Source organism: Chiloscyllium plagiosum, unplaced genomic scaffold (assembly GCF_037043375.1).
Source record: "Chiloscyllium plagiosum isolate Xiang-an unplaced genomic scaffold, Cpla_swu_hap1 HiC_scaffold_29, whole genome shotgun sequence".
Taxonomy (NCBI): Eukaryota; Metazoa; Chordata; class Chondrichthyes; order Orectolobiformes; family Hemiscylliidae; genus Chiloscyllium; species Chiloscyllium plagiosum.
The window spans coordinates 25,408,546-25,430,644 of NW_028270167.1; positions in this window are offsets into that span (position 1 = coordinate 25,408,546).

A 22,099-nucleotide genomic window follows, 5' to 3' on the forward strand; every position below is an offset into this window, starting at 1 on the left:
CTGAGTTCAGGAGTGGAGGAGCCTCAGCCCTTGACCTTGTCCAATAGGAATGAGATTTTTTTCACCATGTCTGGACGAGGAAAAGGGCTGTGGTCAGGATGAGCCAGCTGACCACGGCACCATGGTGCAGTAGGCCATTCAAGAGGGGGAAGCAACTAGACAAGTAGTTGTTAAAGGGGATTCTATAATTAGGGGGACAGATAGTATCCTTTGCAAGCCGGATTGAAAGTCCTGCATGGTGTGTTGCCTGCCTGGTGCCAAAGTGCAGGATATCTCTGACCGGCTTGAAAGGATATTGGAGCGGGAGTGGGAATCCAGTTGTGGTCCATATTGGCACTAACAACACAGGCAAGGCTAGAAAGGAGGACCTGTTTGGGGTATATCAAGCACTAGGAAAGAAATTGAAGAACAGGTCCTTAAGGGTCATAATCTTTGGATTACTGCCCGAGCCACATGCTAATTAGCATAGGGACAAGAAAATTAGGTCTCCGCCTGAACTGATCTGGAACCAGTATCCTGGCGAAAAGGATAAATAGGATGGTCACTCAGATTTTAAACTTGTGAGTAGGGAGGAAGGGAAAAGGAAAGCAACAGGGAGTATGGAGTCAAATAGAAAGATAAGCAGCAAGTTAGCATGTGGGCAGGGTTTAAGTTCAAGGCAGACTAGGAAAGAGCAAAAAGGAAGGAAACTTAGGACATATTAATGGAGATGCTGGGAATCAAGAGCATAAGAAAATTAGCATTAAAAGGCGCTTCATCTAAATGCTCGTAGTATTCGATAACAAAGCAGATGAATTAATGGCACAAATCATCGTGAATGATTATGCTGTGGTAGGCATCACAGAGACATGGTTGCAGGGGATTCAGGACTGGCAGTTAAACATTCAAAGAGTTACAATTTATCAAAAAGACAGGGAGGTGGGCAGAGGGGGCGGGGTTACCTTATGAGTTAAGAATGGGATTAAATCTATGGCACTGAATGACATAAGGTCAGGAGATGTGAAGTCTGTGTGGGTGGCGTTGAGGAACCGCAAAGGCAAAAAAAACCATAGTGGGAGTTATGTACAGACTTGCCAGGACCAGGACCAGGTTTGCAAGATGTACCAAGAAATACATAGGGCATGTCAGAAAGGCAAGGTCACGGTGATCATGGGGGACTTCAATATGCAGGTGAACTGGGTTTCCAGTGGATCAAAAGAAAGGGAATTCATGGAATGCTTACAGGATGGCTTTTTGTAACAGTTTGTGATGGAGCCCACAAGGGAGCAGGCTATTCTGGATTTAGTGCTATGTAATGAGACAGATTTTATAAAAGATCTTAAAGTAAGGGGACACTTAGGAGGCAACGATCATAATATGGTAGAGTTCAGTCTGCAGTTTGAAAGAGAGAAGGCAAAATCAGATGTAATGGTGTTACAGTTAAATAAACGTAATTACAGGGGCATGAGAGAGGAACTGACGAAAATTGACTGGAAGCAGAGCCTCATGGGGCAGACAGTAGAGTAACAATAGCAGGAGTTTGTGGGTATAATTGAGGACACAGTACAGAGGTTCATCCCAAAGAAAAGAAAGATTATCCAGGGAGGAGTTAGACAGCCATGACTGACAAAGGAAGTCAGGAAATGTATCAAAGAAAAAGAGAGACCCTATAAAATGGCCAAGAGCACGAGGAAATCAGAAGATTGAGAAGACTACAAAAGCAAACAGAGATAACAAAGAGCAAAGTAAGGAAGGAGAGGATCAAATATGAAGGTAAGCTAGCCAGCAATATTAGAAATGAGAGTAAAAGTTTCTTTCAATACATAAGAAACAAATGAGAGGCAAAAGTAGAGATTGGGCCATTCCAAACTGATGCAGGAAGGCTAGTGCTGGGAGATAAGGAAATAGCTGAAGAACTTAATTAGTACTTTGTGTCAGTCTTCACAGTGGAAGACATGAGTAATATCTCAACAATTAAGGAGAGTCGGGGGCAGAGTTGAGTATGGTAGCCATTACAAAAGACAAAGTGCTAGAAAAGCTGAAAGGGCTAAAATTTGATAAGTCTCCTGGCCCCAGTGGGCTACATCCTAGAGTTCTGCGAGAGGTGGCTGAGGAAATAGTGAAGGCACTGACTATGATCCTTCAAAAATCACTGGAGTCAGGGAATGTCCCAGATAATTGAAAAATCGCTTTTGTAACCCCCTTGTTCAAGAAAGGATCAAGACAAAAGATGAAAAATTATAGGCCGATTAGCCTAACCTCAGTTGTAGGTAAAATTCTAGAATCCATCGTTAATTATGAGATTACTAAATACTTGGAAGTGCAGGTTCTGATTAGAACAAGTCAGCAAGGATTTAGTATGGGGAGGTCGTGCCTGATAAAATTATTTTAAGAGGTAACAGGTAGGTTAGACCAGGGAAACCCAGTAGACATTATCTTTATAGACTTCCAAAAGGCCTTTGGTAAGGTGCCTCACGGGAGGCTGCTGAGTAAGGTGAGGGCTCATGGTGTTCAAGGTGAGCTACTGGCATGGATTGGGCATTAGCTGTCTGACAGAAGGCAGAGAGTTGAGATAAAAGGTTCTTTTTTGGAATGGAGCTCATGACAAGTGGGGTCCCTCAGGGTTCAATATGGGGGGCCCCAGCAGTTCACTTTATATAATAATGAACAGGATGAAGGGAGTGGGGGCATGATGGCGAAGTTTGCCGATGATAGAAAGTTAGGTGGACAAGCAGCTCATTCTGAGGAGGTGGGGAGGCTGCAGAAAGAATTAAAGGAGAAAGTGAGGTCTGCAGATGCTGGAGATCAGAGATGGAAATGTGTTGCTGGAAAAGCGCAGCAGGTCAGGCAGCATCTAGGGAACAGGAGAATCGACGTTTCGGGCATTAGCCCTTCTTCAAGAATTAGACAGTTTAGGAGAGTGGTCCAGGAAATGGCTGATGAAATTCAACGTGAGCAAGTGTGAGGCCTTGCACTTTGGAAAAAAGAATACAGGCATGGACTATTTTTTTAAACAGTGAGAAAATTCATAAAGCCAAAGTACATAGGGATCTGGGAGTGCTGGTCCAGGATTCTTAAAGGTTAATTTGCAGGTTGAGTCTGTGATTAAGAAAGCAAATGTAATGTTGTCATTTATCTCCAGAGGGTTTGAATATAGAAGCAGCGATGTGCTACTGAGACTTTATAAAGCTCTAGTTCACCCCCATTTAGAATACTGTGTCCAATTTTGGGCTTCACACCTCAGGAAGGACATACTGGCACTGGAGCATGTCCAGCGGAGATTCACACGGATGATGCAGGAATGGTAGGCCTAACATATGATGATCAGCTGAGGATCCTGGGATTGTATTCATTAGAGTTTAGAAGGTTGAGAGGAGATCTAATAGAAACTTACAAGACAATGCATAGCTTAGAAATGGTGGACACTGGGAGGTTGTTTCCATTAGGCAGGGAGACTGGGACCCAAGGACACAGCCTTAAAATTAGAGGAGGTCAACTTAGAACGGAAATGAGGAAACCTTTCTTCAGCCAGAGAGTGGTCGGCCTGTGGAATTCATTGCCACGGAGCGCAGTGGAGGCCGGGATGTTGGCTGTCTTCAAGGCATAGATTGATAAATTCTTGATCTTGAAAGGAATTAAGGTCTACAGGGAGAATGGAATTGAAACGCCCATCAGCCATAATTAAATGGCAGAGTGGACCTGATGGGCCAAATGGCCTTGCTTCCACTCTTCTGTCTTATGGTCTTATGGTCTAGGACATCTCTGCAGGATTTCCTCTAGGCAGTGTTTTAGGTTTGTGTAAAGATTTGTGCTGGGATGTCCGTTGTTGTGGTTGTGGGTATTTTTGCTGAGCTGGGAAGTAGGTTTGCAGATGTCGTGTTCCCCATTCTAGGTGACATCCTTAGTGCTGTGGAGCCTCCTGTGAAGTGCTGCTGTACTGTGTCTTCGGGAATTTATTTTGGTTCCATTCCTGCTGCTTTCCATTACCGGTTCCGATTGTTCCTTGTAGTGGCTGGTATAGTGGATCTAGATCAATGTGTTTATTGGTAGAGTCCGTGGATGAGTGCCATGCTTCTAGGAATTCGCAGATTGTGTTCTGTTTGGCTTGTCCTATTACTGTTGTGTTGTCCCAGCCGAATTTGTGGTCCTTGTCATTTGTGTGTTTCGATACTGAAGATAGTCAGTCATGGCATTTCATGACCGGTTGGAGTTTGTGGATGTGAATGGCTAATTGCCCGCTTGTTTGTTCTATATCGTGTTTTGTGCAGTCTCTGCATGGACTCTTGTAAACTACATTTATCCTGCACATGATGGGTATTGGGTCTTTTGTTCTGGTGAGTTGTTGTTTGAGCATGGCTGTCAGTTCCTAACACCTTCAGCTGTTTAATCAATGACCTTCCTTCCAAGATAGGTCAAAAGTGGGGATGTTCGTTAATGATTAGACAATATTCAGCACCATACATGGCTCCTCAGAGACTGACGCAGTCAATGCCAAATGCAGCAATACCTGAACTGTATTCCGGCTTAGGCTGACAAACAGCATTTGTGCTGCACAAGTGCCAGTCAATGGCCATCTCCAACGGAAAAACATTTAACCATTGCTCGTTGATATACAGCAATATTAGCATAATTGAATCCTTCACTGTCAGCAGCATGGATTAACATTGACCAAAAACTGAATGGGACGAGCCATATAAATACAATGACAACATGAATTCTGCAACAAGTAACTACTGAAGTCAGTCCAAGGCATATGCCAGGAGTGTGGTGGAAAACACCCACTTGTCTGTATGACTGTTGGTCTAACAATGTTCAAGAAGCTTGACACAATCCAGGACAAAGAAGTGAGCTCAATTGGAATCACATCCACAACATTCACACTGTTCACCACTGATGCACATGAGCAGTGGTGTGTACTATCTACAAGATGTGCTGCAGAAATTCACCCAACCTCCTTCGACATCACCTTACAAACCAATGACAATTACAGGTCATTCAGCGATAATGTGAGTTTCATTAGCATAAAGTGACTATAATGTGATTGATGAATTGGATATAGCAATACTCTATTAGCGACCTTCTACTGCGCGATTTTCCCATTGTGTGAGGTTGCAGCGGAACATAATTATCATGTTTGTTTTAGATTACTTACCGTGTGGAAACAGGCCCTTCGGCCCAACAAGTCCACACTGACCCTTCAAACAGCAACCCACCCAGACCCATTCCCCTACAGGCAATTTAGCATGGCCAATTCACCTAACCTGTACATTTTTGGACTGTGGGAGGAAACCGGAGCACCTGGAGGAAACCCACGCAGACACGGGGAGAATGTGCGAACTCCACACAGACAGTTGCCTGAGACAGGAATTGAATCCAGGTCTCTGGCACTGTGAGGCAGCAGTGCTAACCACTGTGCCACCATACCACCCGTGTGTTGTAGCAGAACAACCTGTACCATGTAGAAAGACAGGTGCAGCACCATCATCTGCAAGCTCCCCTCCAAGTCAGTCACCATCCTGACTTGGAAATACATTATCGTTTTGTCGCTGAGTCAAAGTCATGGAGCTCCCTCCCTAACAGCATTGTGTGTCTACTTGCACCAAACTGACTGCACTGGTTCAAGAAGGCAGCTCACCACCTCCTGTTCAAGGGCAACCAAGGATGGGCAATAAGTGTTGTCCCAGCCATTTATGTCCACATTCCGTAAATTAATTTAAAAAGAAGATTTGCAATCTTTAAAAGGGAAGTTACACCTGGTCAATCGATTCAAAGTACAGAAACTTGGGTTGCACTGAAGTTGTAAACTTAGAATACTTGAAATAATTTATTAATAATTGGCCTCAGTTAATGTAGTGGCTTTATCTAAATATCATTTAGTGGCTTTTTCAGCCAGTGTTTTTAAATCATCTGAGATTATAAAACGTACAAGATATATCTATAATGTCAAACCGGTCTCTGGAGGAAATGGAAAAAAAGGAAGGAAATAAGAGAAAGCTGCCAAGTAAGTGCCAACAATTAAAAATTAGAAAGAATTGTCATTAATTAAAAACTGCAAGTTGATATTTATGTTCAAAAAGCTATTATTTAGTTTTTTGTTTATTTTAATGAGGCTAATTGAAAGAACATTTTTTTAAAAGGCTGAACACTTCATTCAAAGATAAAACGTCTACAGGGACTAGTTAAAGCATCTTGAGATGTTAATGAGTTGTGCTATGGCACAGATTCCAGATCACACAGGCACTGTATCTTTAAGATGGTTATGTGGAATCATGACGCATGATGTTCCAGTAAAACGGTACCAACCTTGTCTTCACTCGCTATGTATGTCATGGATTCAGTGTGGTCAGTCAGTCATCTGTGTGTAATATACAGTAACATTAGTATGAACAGAACTTTTTTTGTGTGTGAGTCTGTGATGTAGTAGCCATGTAATAGTTGTGTTGTAAATAAACTTCAAGATATATGATTCAGTGGAACTTGACTTTCTCTGGTACACGCTGTATGGACTAACATTTTGGAAACCACAAAAGGCACCATGGTGATCATAAAGTTCAGAAGAATAAAGAGGGACATAGGTTGTGGAATCAGGAGACCCAGTTTTATAGAAGACGACAGGCTGCCAATTGGACCAACGTTATTCAGCCAGTGCCCTTTCTCAAGCTTGAACAGATGAATACAGAGGAACCTCGATTATCCAAATATCAATTATCTGAATTTCGGATTATCTGATGGAGATTTCAAGCTCCCGATAGACACATTACATCAAAGAGGTATTTCCCACACAAATCGCATCTTTTTTTTACAATGATTAAAAGTGAACTGGGCTTACTGAAATGCTGCTGAGAACAGTCCTGGACATCGTTGGGAGCCCAGGCACCATCTCCAAATGACTGACCATCCACCCTCTCTCTTTCTCCCCACCCACACTTTCCCTGGAGTTCTACAAAGGGGTGTACCTTAAACCCCCTTCCCCAGATAATCTCTCCAACATTGTCCTGTACAGGCAAAGGTGAAACCTGTCAAAAAGTTGCAGTAAAAAGGTGTGTGTGTGTATGTGTGTGTTGGGGGTGGAGGCGGATGTGGGGGTGCAAGGGGAGTGAGTCGGGGGGCAGGGGCGCGTGGGGGGGGAAGCAGAATGTGGGTGGGAGCAGATGGGAGTGGGAATGAGGCCAGGGTGGACGGGATCGTGGTTGGATGGATTTGGGGGGTTGGACAGGGGGTGGACGGGGCGGGGTTGGGGCTCAGACGGGGAGGCCAGACTGGGGCAGATGGGGGACAGGGGCTCGTGCCTGGTGTGCTGCTGCCTAGGCTCCTGAACAGGGAGCAGACTTAGCAAGTGCTCGCAGTGTCAATCCTATTGAATTGATAGCAGGGGGTCTTCAGTAATGTTGCAGGTCCCTTACACACAAATGTGTGTCTGTCAGAAACAAACCCTGAGACAGAGAGAGGGAGCAAGGCAGGCAGATCGAGGAAAATGAAACTTCAGAAAACTCCGAGCCCCAGAGGAGAGGCATTGAATCAATTAACCAAATAACCATTGTCCAAACGAAATAGTGTACGGCCATCTCGTTCAGATAATCGAGGTTGCTCTGTAAACATTAAGGAGCCAATTGAAATTTTAATCAGTGCTATTTAAAGAGATCAATTAATTATGGCTACATTACTAATATATTTCCTTCTGTTATTTTTACAACTAAATATGCCTTTTTGCTTTCCATAGTTTGTATTGAAAATTAGGGAATGGTGAGGCAGGTGCTAATATATTTTATGCTGATTTCAAGGCTTCTACACAAGTTAATTATTCTCAAGCATGTGTTTACTATTGGTCTTTCCATTGTAATAGAGCAGGACAACTTGCTATAATACAAAGTTGGAGTTGGAGGAAATGAGCTCTTGTCAGGAGGCAATGTGTTCAGGCAAAGTTTGCTATTTGGATCACAGTGATGATTAGTGTTTGAGATACTGTACGTCATCAGGAGGGTCATCAGAGAAATTTTAAACTGTTGCTGTCATCAATTCAACCTCTTTCTCACATCCCATATTGTACTCATGCCAAAGTGTTTTGGGAGATACAAGTTACAGATGGTGTGGACATGTACTTCTTACTTTCTCCTCCTTGCTCATTATTATCCTTACATTGTAACTTCTTTCTTCCTTTCAGAAATGAAACGAGGTCAGAAAATGTAGAAAGATAGAAATGTTGAAGACACACCATCAATCAGTTTCAGATTGGTGACAGTGTATGGAATGACAGGATGCCATGGTGAGCCAATCTTTGCCCGGTTAGACACCAGGAGAAAGTGAGGACTGCAAGTCGAAGAGTGTGGTTGTGGAAAAGTACAGCCGGTCAGGCAGCATCCGAGGAGCAGGAGAATCAACGTTTTGGACATAAGCCTTTCATCAGAAATGAGGCTTGTGGTCCAGGGGGGGTTGACAGATAAATGGGAGGGAGGAGGAGAACTTCTTCAAAGTAGGCATCCTTGGAAGAGGCTTCGCAGTAAGATTATAATCATCCAGGAGAACGTAAGAACAGCAAATGCTGGAAATCAGAATCGAAGAGTGTGATGTTGGAAAAGCAGCAGGTCAAGCAGCATCCGAGGAACAGGACAATCAACGTTTTGGGCATAAAACCTTCATCTGGAATGAGGAGCTTATGCCTGAAATGTTAGTTTTCCTGCTCCTTGGATGCTGCCTGACCAGCTGTGCTTTTCCAGCACCACACTCTTCGACTCTGGTTAGACACCAGGCATGACAGTTCTGTAGGCAAAGGTGAGGACTGCAGATGTTGGAGATCAGAGTCAAGATCAGAGTGGTGCTGTAAAGGCACAGCAGGTCTGGCAGCATCTGAGGAGCAGGAAAATCGACATTTCGGGCAGGAGCCCTTCATCAGGAAGGGCTCCTGCCCGAAATGTTGAATTTCCTGCTCTTCGGATGCTGCCTGACCTGCTGTGCTTTTCCGGTACCACTCTGATCATGACAGTTCTGTAGCATCGGCAGGGACAAAGGAAGTGGAGGTGGAATTGAGACACAAACAGATCAGCCATGATGTCATCAAATGGTGGAGCAGGCTTGAAAGGCCAAATGGCCTACTTCATATGTTTATGGGCTCCCAGTTGCCTGCCCACAGGAGAGTGAGGACACACAGTCACAAATGAAGAGGAAGCCAGAGTATTAGCGTTAACAAATCTGCCTTGAGGCCATTGTGTTAGCTGTAAACACAACATGGCTGACTTGAACTTTGCCGCTTCTCTAAACTCAGGGGAAATACGTCTTATATTGGACCATTTGATTCTGGAAAGCAATAATACCCTCACATTGCTGTCTTGCTTTCCTCCATATTTCTTTACTTCCATCAGACCTTGAGTGAAATCCTTGGTGGCCAATTGAAAAGCAACTGTTTTGATTTCAGAAGAGATAAGCACTTCAGTTCTGGTACTATATAATCAGGCAGGTGATGATTGTATAATTGTCCACTCACAAAGGTCATTGCTCACTGCTCTGACTGTTCACCTCTTTGAGAAGAAAGCTGGGATAATAGTTTCAATAGCTTTTAAGACAGCTCAAAAATAAACACTAAAATAGTGACTTAATTACGCATGGGTTTGGGATGACAGCTCACAACCTCTGTCAACTATGGACTAATTGTTACATGTGAAAGGGACCTACAGCTTAAAGTTGACTGGAGGTGTAAACTATAACTAACAGCAAGATAACTGCACTTTTTCTGTTAGGTCTATTTTTCAAGTGTAAAATCTAACTTAGATGTGACTAAACTGGCCATTTTAGGCTACAGTTACAATTTCATCAAGATCTCTCGGAACTGTCATGAACAGTAGGTACAATAGAAGTGCTCAACCCCCTCCACCAGACTATGTTTAAGACAATAACTCTGACTTGCATTGGCATAGTAACAAATAATAATTGTCTTGTGATTATGAATAACAGAGGTGGGACACCTAACACACTTTTATGTTTATTGTGACAACTGGTCTCTTCTGACAGTTCAAGAGGAGTATTTAAAATAATAAGTGCATCTGAATCCAAGATAATCCGATTTTGTAAGTTTTTCAAATTGAAAAAGAGCTGGATGATTCTTACTTAAAAAATTGACACAGTTGGGACTTACTGTCACTTTGTAAGTAATTAATATAAAACCATTTCTTGTAAAGGGATGCTCATTAATTGAGGAAAATCATTAAAGCTGCCTTTAATAACTTACTGTTTGGATGAGATTAGTTGTATGTAAGTAGCGTAAAATAGATGGAATACAAATGTGACCTTTTGGTCTTCTCTGCATTATAACTTGCATTTCAATTATTTACATAATGGCTACAGGATTGATTGTGTGGCTTCTGTGAATGACTGCATACCAACTCAACATAATGGCTTAAACTTATGTAGCATTTCCCAACCTTAAAAAAAAACGAAGATACTCGCCTGTCTTCCCCTTCCCCACATGCTCTACCAGGGTTAATGTTTCTGAGCATTATGGCTGAAATGCAAGTGACAAATGGGATAAGAATAAGGTAAACAGGCAAGAAGCTGCAAGAACACAGCAAACCAGGCAACATCAAGAGGTGGAGAAGTCAACGTTTTAGTGTAATCCTTTTTCGGGATGGAGTGTGGGTGTAAAGGGAGCTGCAGATAAAGGGGGGTGGGAGGTGCAGGGTGGTGAGGCAGGGATAGGTGAACACAGATAGAGAGTGGAACCTGATTGGTCGATGGGAAGAATAAATCTGGTTCATAGCTGGAAGGATGGGTCGTGAGGGAAAGTGGCTGGAAAGGAAGTCGGGGGATGGGAAAGGAGGTTATTTAAAATTGGAGAATTCAATGTTGAGTCCTCTTGGGCTGTAAGTTGCCCAGCTGGAAAATGAGGTGTTGTTCCTCCAATTTAGGGTCTGATTCGCCATGGAAATGGAGAAGGCCAAGAATGGTCATGTCAGAAAGGGAGTGGGAAGTGGTATTACAATGGGTGGTGACTGGGAGGTCAGTTCAGCCCCTGCAGGCCTGGCTGAGATGCTCAGTGCAATGTTCCCTTTGTTTACATTTGGTGTCCCTGATGTAGAGAAGACCATATCAGGAGCATCGGATACAATAAACTAGGTTGAAGGAGAAGCAGGTGAACTTCTCTCTCACCTGGAAGAACAAAGCAGTTGTGATAAACAATCAGAAGGCTGGCTATTCGTCTATGAACTCATGACTGGGTTTGACCTTTGCCTCTGCTCCCTCATTGCAACCATTATACTCATAATCCAGGAGTGAGCATCCCCATCATTCTACCTTCTCATCAATATCTTCTTCCATCTAATTCTATTGTAAGGCTACAGGAAAACATTCTCCAAGTAAACATGGACAGCATGGGATTAAGGAGACAGAGAATGTGATCTAGTCTTGTAGCTTTTTGTTTTTTAATGAAGATTCCAAAAAGACATGCTCTCAGGAATTCATGACTTTAGGTACTGGTAGTGCTTAGCACTGCTGTCTCACAACACCAAGGACCTGGCACTGTCTGTGTGGTGTTTGCACATTCTCTCTGTGTCTGCATGGGTTTCCTCCCAATGTTACAGTTTCCTCAAACAGTCCAAAGATGTGCAAGTCAGGTGGATTGGCCATGAAAAATGCAGGATTATAGGGTATGGGGCATGAGTCTGAGTGGGACATTCTTCAGAGAGTTGGTGAGGAGTTGTTGGGCCAAATGGCCTGTTTTCACACTGTAGGGATTCTGTGAAATGAAATTCTGTTCCATGAAAAATCTAAGTGAGATCTCCCCAGGTTGCATTTCCATCCAGTGATGGGGTTTATACTTGGCAAGAGAACAGTCAGTCAGAGTATTTTATATTCTGGATTAGTGGTGCTGGAAGAGCACAGGTCAGGCAGCATCCGAGGAGCAGTAAAATCGATGTTTCAGGCAAAAGCCCTTCATCAGGAATAAAGGCAGAGAGCCTGAAGCTTGGAGAGATAAGCTAGAGGAGGGTGGGGGTGTGGAGAAAGGAGCATAGAGTACAATAGGTGAGTGGGGGAGGGGATGAAGGAGATAGGTCAGGGAGGAGGGTGGAGTGGATAGATGGAAAAGAAGATAGGCAGGTAGGACAAGTCATCGGGACAGTGCTGAGCTACAAGTTTGGAACTAGGGTGAGGTGAGGGAAGGGGAAATGAGGAAACTGTTGAAGTCCACATTGATGCCCTGGGGTTGAAGTGTTCCGAGGCGGAAGGCGAGGCGTCCTTCCTCCAGGCGTCTGGTGGTGAGGGAGCGGCGGTGAAGGAGGCCCAGGACCTCCATGTCCTCGGCAGAGTGGGAGGGGGAGTTGAAATGTTGGGCCACAGGGCGGTGTTGTTGATTGGTGCGGGTGTCCTGGAGATGTTCCCTAAAGCGCTCTGCTAGGAGGCGTCCAGTCTCCCCAATGTAGAGGAGACCACATTGGGAGCAACGGATACAATAAATGATATTAGTGGATGTGCAGGTAAAACTTTGATGGATGTGGAAGGCTCCTTTAGGGCCTTGGATGGAGGTGAGGGAGGAGGTGTGGGCGCCCTGTGGCCCAACATTTCAACTCCCCCTCCCACTCTGCCAAGGACATGGAGGTCCTGGGCCTCCTTCACCGCCACTCCCTCACCACCAGACGCCTGGGGAAGAACGCCTCATCTTCCGCCTTGGAACACTTCAACCCCAGGGCATCAATATAGACTTCAACAGTTTCCTCATTTCCTCTTCCTCTACCTCACTATAGTTCCAAACTTCCAGCTCAGCACTGTCCCCATGACTTGTCCTACCTGCCTATCTTCTTTTCCACCTATCCACTCCACACTCCTTCCTGACCTGTCACCTTCATCCCCTCCCCTACTCACCTATTGTATTCTATGCAACTTTCTCCCCACCCCCACCCTCCTCTAGCTTATCTCTCCATGCTTCAGGCTCTCTGCCTTTATTCCTGATGAAGGGCTTTTGCCCGAAACGTCGATTTTACTGCTCCTCGGATGCTGCCTGAACTGCTGTGCTCTTCCAGCACCACTAATCCAGAATCTGGTTTCCAGCATCTGCAGTCATTGTTTTTACCTAGAGTATTTTATAGACATCAGTCACCTTTATCCTCCATTTTGCCATCAAGTAAACATGCAAGTTTTTCCACACCAACTGGCAGCAAAGATAGACATGGCTTCTGTAGTCTCCCACCATGTGTGAACATGTAGCAGATGCAAAGATGCCTGAAGCCAAATGCATCATGGGATAACATTGTTACTAAGCATCAGTCTTTCCATCAATGTTTTCTTTTTGTTGTCACCCCCTGCCAGGTTTAGTGCATGAATGCCCTCTGCAGTGGGCAGCTTCATTAACCACATAAAGAAAATATCGTTATGCTTACCCTTGGCTGCAGCACCTTCTCACCAGGCACTCTGTCACTTGTCCAATCGATATCTACTTCTGTCTCACACTTGCTTTGCAAGTCTTTGGGAATTCACTGAGTGAACAGACAATATGCAACAGGATTCCACATGACCATTGCATAGGAAAAAAGAATGAGAATGAAAACCTCAACAAAATTCTTCGTGTAAAATGAATGGATGGAAATCATATTTGCCAAAAAAAAATCAGTTAATAAAAGCTTCCTCGAGAACAGAGAGAAAAACAAACACAATCTTAAAAGTCTCATGAAGCTTTCCACAGGCCCAGTCTGGATAAGTAAAAGCACAGCCTCTACGAGTATTGTTCTAAATGGATATATAATCCTATGGGCCTTTATTTGAATCCATTAGGCACATTAACTAGACTGAAGACTGTTTCTCAGCAAAATGACTTTTAGCATTAGTGGCCTATCTCATCTCTGTAATTAGAGAAACCAAAATTTGGAACATAATTCATCAGCTAAATTATTAATTATGCTCACTTGACATTAAGAGGTGACTATTTATAATGAAACCACTTGGGTACTGCCAATGTCAAAGTTAAGGTTTGTTTAGTAATCTGGGGCTGTAATCTGTCATTTAACACAGACCCTCACAATATGCCTGTGAGATGTTCCTGTCTTGTACCCTGGGGTCTACCATTTGGTGCATTACTTTTCTCTCTCGATTTTATTGATGCTATACCAAAAACATCTGATTTTGATCTATCTGCTGACAGTTCAATTACTTAGGATTCTAATGGAGTAGCTATAAAGTATGATCAGTGTTTAAAATCTTAATCAGTGCTGTTTGTTACAAATGAGCTGGAGAATAGCTGATTCAATTGAACTGTCTCAGACCTTCAAGACTAATAGATCCGGCTGGAGTGTTTCATTGTCAACTGCGGACATGGGCACTTATCAGGCAGAGACATCTTGTGAACATGGGCTTGAAGGACAGATCGGGAACAAATTTATAAAACTTAACTTTAGGTTTGTGGCCCCCAAAGCCTTCTTGCCTCCAATCAATGTTGTTATGAATCGGTCAAAAACAGGTTTTCCAACCCTCTCAGAAAAGTCAGTTTTGACCTCAATCTCCCAGTGGGCTATTTAAAATTGTTAGTAAAGTTTTAACACTGTCAAGTTCTATTAAGTGAGTCCTAGTGAATGCAGAATCCATTTAACTGAATGGGATGAATGATTTGTAATTGAAGGTAGCCATCCGATACAGGCAAAATGCTATGATATGGAGCATTTATGTTACATACACAAATGCCACACTTTCTACATTCACAAAGCCCAATACTCTGGCTGTTTATCTCGTCCAGAAGAAACTAAGCTAATAGTTATAATTGCTCAAAATAAATCAAAGCAGTGGCTTAATTATCATGAGTTTAGGACCATGGATAGTATGTTGAACTTTAATTGTAACATGAAAAAGTGACCTGCAGCCGAAAGTTGACTGGAGGTGTAAATTCAATGGCTGCATGGAGAGAATGAGTCTGAAGTGTCACACCTGACCAGGCATTAAAGAAGGATTCAATGGAGAGAAATTGCATTATAAACTAAATTTGTAATCTCCTGCAATTGTCTCAGACAGCGGACATGATGGTAGAAAAAGGCATCTGTCTAGGTGAGAGACATATTCGACTTTTCACCCTTTCAAGAACAAAGGTTAAAAATGAGCTTTATTCCTGGGCTGTTTGTATAAATGACTTGACATCTCAGTCCATAGACCTGTGTGCTATATGAATCACAGCTCTGAGAACAGTCATTTAAATACCTTTGAACTGCAAGTAAAGAAAGACAATTGCTCTTAGTCATACTGAGTGCTGCCAGTGAGCCATTGTTGAAAAGAATTTGAATAAGAGGATTTCAATCAATCTACAAAGCCAAGAATCTTGACTTTGACTGTTCAACTACAAACATCAACACCACTGGTGACATTTACTTCAAAGCCACAATGTTCAACTTTCCTCTCTTCATGAATAACTCAGAGCCTAATCCACCTATCTTTTACTTAGCTTTTACATTTTTGAGTGACCTCATTTCTCATCTTTGCACATGTGTTACTATTTCTTCTCATGTTTAGCAATTCATAAGCGCACACATTTTGTTAAATCCTGCTTAAGCTGGTTTCTTTTAAAACAGAAGTTCATTTGGACTTATGAGAAAGGTATTCACTATAGAAGGGATCCTTTTAAAAGCAACCTCATCCCAACCAAAGGAAGAGTGATGGGTTGGTAAATAACCATGAGGAAACAAGTTCATCCCTCCCGTGGGAGCTTAACAGTCTGTAACAAAATTAGGGAACATCACCAGGGGAGTGGTTATAGCATGAATCAACAGTTATTTGATGATATTTTCACATTCCCAGAAGAGAAACCTCATGGAATTGCTTCACTCTGAGTCAGCCAATCCTGGGCATAACAAGTACTGGCTACAAGTACTAAAGATGTTTAATTAACTTGTTCAAACATATCTGGGACAGGCAGGATGAACCCAGATTTTCCGGCCCAGAGATAGGGACAGTATCATGATGTCACAAAAGCCTTCATAGTACTGGCTGTATAAATCCCCAGCCACAGCAGATACTAAATCTGAATAGTTAACTCATTATCCCATGGACTAAATGGATTCTATTGGGACAACAAGCACCATCTAAACCCACATTGAGAAGTCATCCTAACAGGGAATGAATTTGGCTGATCTGGATATCACCCACCTACATTCCGCACCCCTCTCCCATTACTCTTTGTCCGCAGGTACAGCTAGACTTGCTGATGAGCATGTTCAGCATTTTCTGTTTTTACATCAGATATCCAGCATCAATGCAAGCTGCTTTGCTGTTAGGCCTAATGTCTCACTGATTTCCGATTCAGTCTGTCTATAGTTGTACTTAACATTTCGTTACGTGTATGAAAGGTGCACAGTCACAGTAGATAAATGATTGTCCTTCTACTTGTACTGTGAAAACGAAACACACCAGCTCATGACCTCTATCGCCTTTTGCAAGCTCTTCAGGTCCTGCCTTTTATATTTCACCCAATGTTCAGTCATCTGCATTGCTCCTTTGTATGGTTAGTATGGGGTTAATACTGGAATTGAAGACCAGTCTGCAGGATTCTGTTGTGGTCAAGAGTGTGGTGCTGGAAAAGCACAGCAGGTCAGGCAGCATCCGAGGAGCAGGAAAATCAACATTTTGGGCAAAAGCCTGTCATCAGAAAGGGCTGAAGAAGGACTTTTGCCCGAAACATCGATTTTCCTGCTCTTCAGATGCTGCCTGATCTGCTGTGTTTTTCCAGCACCACGCTCTCAACTCTAATCTCCAGCATCTGAAGTCCTCACTTTCACCTCAGGCACTGTTATGTACAACCTCAGGATCATTAATTTTGTTTTGTCATTTACTTTGAAAATCTCCTTTTACCAGATGGAAAAATATTGGAAATAGGGGAAGAAAAAACTGTTTGGTTGATAGTCAAGCATCATCCAAAAGGCAATTAATCTTTCTGCTTTTCAGTTGACAAAAGGTGCTAGTGCGTCAAAAGGACAAATGTGGTGGCAGACTATTGGCTAGAGGATAAGACTAGTTACATGATGAAACCTCCAGATGTACATTTAATCTAATTTGGCAAACCAACCATGGTAATATGGAGTCACCATCAGCACTGCTATTTCTTGAAATGTGCGTTCATCCATTGTAATGTTCACTTCACTGGTCATGAATGATGAGGGTGCTGAATGGACTGGCATTCACCTGCAGAGTTTATATTTAGTCTTCACATTGCTTTAACCTTTTGATGTTCAATTTCACTTCACTTTTATCCAGCATATCTTACTCCACTTTGCTTTTAGCATTAACAAAAAAAATTATAATTGATCGAAAGGCCTTTTAAGTCTCATCAAGAGCTTGAAGATTTTCTCCCCTTTATGGTATCTGTTTAAATTTCACTTGTATAATTTTCTGTTTCCTCCCACCAGTTTAGTTTTTAACAAATAGAGATGAATAATCTTGCAGATGACTAACTGAAAATAAAGTGGTTCAATTAGCTCACTGAGCTTTTGGTCAGCTTTGTTCTACTATCAGATCATTCTATACAAAACTTGAACAGGACCTGAAAATCTGTCTTCAGATGCTTCACACAAAAAAAAATCAGAACTCTTTTTATGCTCAGGCTAAAGTAGAACTCTTCACCTGACTGCATTTTTGATTTTAGCTCTGCTTAGTAATTGCTTTAAATCTTCAAAAAAAACTTAGTTCAGCAAACAATACCCTGAAGAGATGTGTAATAATGTCCAGTCAGTATTCAAGCCAAATAAACCCTTAGGAATTCTTCTGTTTTTCCAGTACTACTTTTCTGGGAAGTGGGGGAAGTGCAAGGAAAAACTTTGAGGTATTATATAACCCATGGATTTTACATGGAGTTTATGTGCTACATTTTACAGTCACTTGCACAATCATAATTTTACATTGCTGGGAGCCACAATCTTGATCTAGGATTTAGAATGAACCATTTCTGTGTGTTTTATTGACTTGTTGGAAGTATTGTGGAATTGCATTGTGTTCGTTGAATGTTATAAGAACAATAGACAGGCAGGAGGCTAGAAGAACACAGCACCCCAGGCAAAATCAGGAGCGGAGAAGTCGACGTTTCAGGTGTAACCCTTCTTCAGGACAAGAGAAGAGAATCTTTATGCTTTAGAATGGTTTTAATAAATTTGAACATCAGCATTAAAACTTCAAATGACAAAAACACCTTGTGAAAATTCAGATACACAGGTTAGCAGACCTCGTTTGATCCTTGAATCTTTATTATGGAGTTCTGTTTAAGTAACATGTAAATTCTTGATGCGAGATCTTTGGATAGAAATCTCTGCTCTAGTGACTTCATTTACTAAAATCTATTGGGATCTGAATGATGTGGCCTATGGTGAGCAACATGGCAGGATTGTACAAGAAGTCAAGTGAGGCCTATCTTGGAATCAGGAATAACTTTATCAACTTTTAACTGTTATGCCTCTAAGGAAAAATGTCATAAAGATCAAGGGTCGGTACTGGGCCCATTGCTGTTGTTATCCAAATCAATGATTTGAATGAGAATGTACAAGGCATGATTAGTAAGTTTGCAGATGACACTAAAATAGGTGGTTTTGTGGACAGTGAGGAAGATTATCAGAAATTTTAGCAGGACCATGATCAGCTGAGAAAGTCGGCCGAGAAATGCCAGATGGAGTTGAATATAGTTAAGTGTGAGGTCTTGTATTTTGGAAAGTCAAATCAAGGTATGAGTTTCATGGCGAATGGTAGGGCCTTAAGGAGTGCAATGCAACAGAAGGATCTTGGAGCTCATGTACACGGTTCTCTGGAAGTGGAGTCACAGGTAGGCAGGGCAGTGAAGCATGCTTTTGGCACACTGGCCTTCATCAGTCAGGGTATAGAAGTTGGGAAGCTACGCTGTAGTCATACAGAAGGGACACCGTAATGCATTGTGTTCAGTTTTAGTCACCTTGCTATAGGAAGGATGTTATTAAACTGGAAAAAGTGCAGAACAAATTTACAAGGACATTGCCAGGATTCAATGATCTGAGTTCCAGGGAGAGATTGGGCAAGTTAGGATTTTTTTCTTCAAAGCATAGGAGACCGAGGGGGCATCTTATAGAAGTGCACAAGATCATGAGAGGCATGGAATAGGCTGAATGCACTCAGTCTTTTTCCCAGTGTTGGGGAATCGAGGGCTGGAGGGCATCAGTTTAAGGTTAGAAGGGAAAGTTAAAAAGGGAACCTGAGGGACAATAGTTTTTACACAGAGGCTTGTACATATATAGAATGAGATGCCAGTGGAAGTGATTGAGGTGGGTTAGCAACATTTAAAAGGCATTTGGACAAATACATGGACGGGAACGTTTTAGAAAGATATAGGCCAAGTGCAGGGAAATGGGGTCAGCGTGGATGGACATTTTGGTCGGCATGGACCAGTTTGAGTCTGTGCTGTAGGTCTCTAGGACTATGATTTTTATTTTTTTGTTCTAATAAAGTGTGAGTGGATTTGAAACATTAACTCTGATTTCTTCCGACAGATGTTGCCAGACCTGCTGATATTCTGTTTTTGTTTTAGACATCCAGCATCTGCAGTATTTTGTTTTATTGCTTTTCTTTTTTTCAAATTTATCCCTTAACTGTATCTGTTTGTCTGTCTGCATGAGAGTGGGAGTTATTATCAAAGAAAATTGAGCTTTCGATGGCAGATTGTTTTTCTGTGTTCTGCTAAAGTTACATTAATAATAATAAAATGTTACTTTTCGTTAAAGATATAAACTTGGTGTCCAATATCTGTTATTCATAAAGTCCAATTAGAAACAATTGGGCAATTTGAAGGATAATTGGATGTTTTAATTGCATCTTGTTGCAAATCCAGTGATAGTGAGGTTGATTTAGTTGGGATTGCTATTGCTGTCGCATAATAACATAGATTAAGCGGCACGGTGGCTCAGTGGTTCGCACTGCTGCCTCACACCGCCAGGGACCCAGGTTCGATTCCAGTCTGGGACAACTGTCTGTGTGGAGTTTGTACATTCTCCCCGTATCTGTGTGGGTTTTCTTTGGGTGCTCCAGTTTCCTCCCACAGTCTAGGTGGGAGGTCAGGTTAGGTGAATTGGTCATGCTAAATTGCCCATAGAGCTAGGTGTATTAGTTAGAGGAATGGGTCTGGGTGGGTTACTCTTCGGAGGGTCAGTGTGGACTAGTTGGGCCGAAGGGCCTGTTTCTACACTGTAGGGAATCTAATCATACAGAGAGACACAGACTGTAAAATAAAACATCGGTGTCATGGACAGAGGGGAAGTCTGGAAAAGCAGTTCAATAGTCTCTGTCCACAGGATTAGCTGTGATGATTCTTTCAGCCTGTCAGCAGCTACTGTTCATTGATCTTCTGGTTCACACTGTTAAAATCTCTGACTTATTGACTAAAATTCATAGCTTATGGCAACTTACATTATTCAGGCTGCTTGAAGTGGTTTTTGTTTACTGCAATGAAAAGGACAGCCACTTCTTTTTTCAGCAGTTCAATGGCTTTGGCCCAAGCATTCAAAACCCCAAACAGTTCAGGCACCTGGGAGCCAATCACATGGTTGTTGCTCTGCAGAAGGCCATTGTCATCATTAACTATTCACCAGTTCACAGACAAATTAGTTACTTGTTGCCAAAAGATTTTACCTGTATGCACATAGATGTGACAGTCAAGAAGACACAACAACACCTCTTCTTCCTCAGGCAGCTCAGGAAATTTGTCATGTCCATAAAGACCCTCACCAACTTTTGCAGATGCACCACTGAAAGCGTAATGTCCAGGTGCATAAAGGCCTGGTATGGCAACTGCTCTGCCCAGGACCGTAAGGATGACAGTCACACTAAAAAGTTGTGTGCACAGGTCAGATCATCACGGAAGCCAATCTTCCATCCACGGACTCCATTTATATGACTTGTTACCACAGAAATGCTGCCAATATCATCAAAGACACACCTCACCCCGGTAATGCTCTACAACCTCATCCAACAAGCAGAAGATACAGAGGCTTGAACAAATGCACCAACAGGTTCAAGAACAGTTTCTTCCCAGCTGTTATCAGATTGATGAATGGACCCTCTAACTTCAAATAATGCTGATCTTGTTAATGTTGATCTTACCTAGTGCAGACACTGTGAGATGTAACCTGTATGTCTCTGTCTGAATTTTTTCTACTCCTATGATATGTATGTCCTTGCTTACTATAACCTGTCTGTGCTGTTTGTAAACAAAACTTTACTTAGATACATGTGACAATAAATAAATGAAATGAAATCAAATAAAAATAGTACACAACACCTGGTCCCACACAGTTTGTACTGAGCTCTTCCACTGCTTGAACAAACAGCTGTGTAAACAGTAGAGTCATTGAGTCATAAAGATGTACAGCATGGGAACAGACCCTTCGGTCCAACTCGTCCATGCTGACCAGATATCCCAACCTAATCTAGTCCTACCTGCTAGCACCCGGCCCATATCCTTCCAAACCCTTCCTAATCATTCACCCATCCAGATGCCTTTTAAATGTTGCAGTCGTACTAGCCCCTATCACTTCCTCTGGCAGTTCATTCCATAAATGTACTACCCTCTGCGTTAAAAAGTTGCCCCTTTGGTCTCTTTTATATCTTTTCCCCTCTCACCCTAAATCTATGCCCTCTAGTTTTGGAGTCCCCCAACTCAGGGAAAAGACTTTGCCTATTTATCCTATCCATGCCCCTCAACAGCCTCCAACACTCCAGGGAAAACAGTCTATTCAACCTCTCCCTATAGCTCAAATCCTCCAACCCTGGCAACATCCTTGTAAACCCTTTCAAGTTTCACAACATCCTTCCGATAGGAAGGAGACCAAAATTGCATGCATTGCCGAACCAACGTCCTGTACTTACGTTGAGTGTCAGGTAACCTGCTTTTAAACAAGGAGAAAGTGAGGTCTGCAGATGCTGGAGATCAAAGTTGAAACTTTATTGCTGGAACAGCACAGCAGGTCAGGCAGCATCCAGGGAACAGGAGATTCGACGTTTCGGGCACAGGCCCTTCTTAAACAAGTACAGTAATCCTTTCCACAATCCTCAGTTTTTTTAAAACAAATGTCTATCTCCATTTCAGTCCACAATCAAAAATAGATAAAAAAAATTAAAATTCACCCTCTTTACATAACTATGCTCTGGGTATTAAACT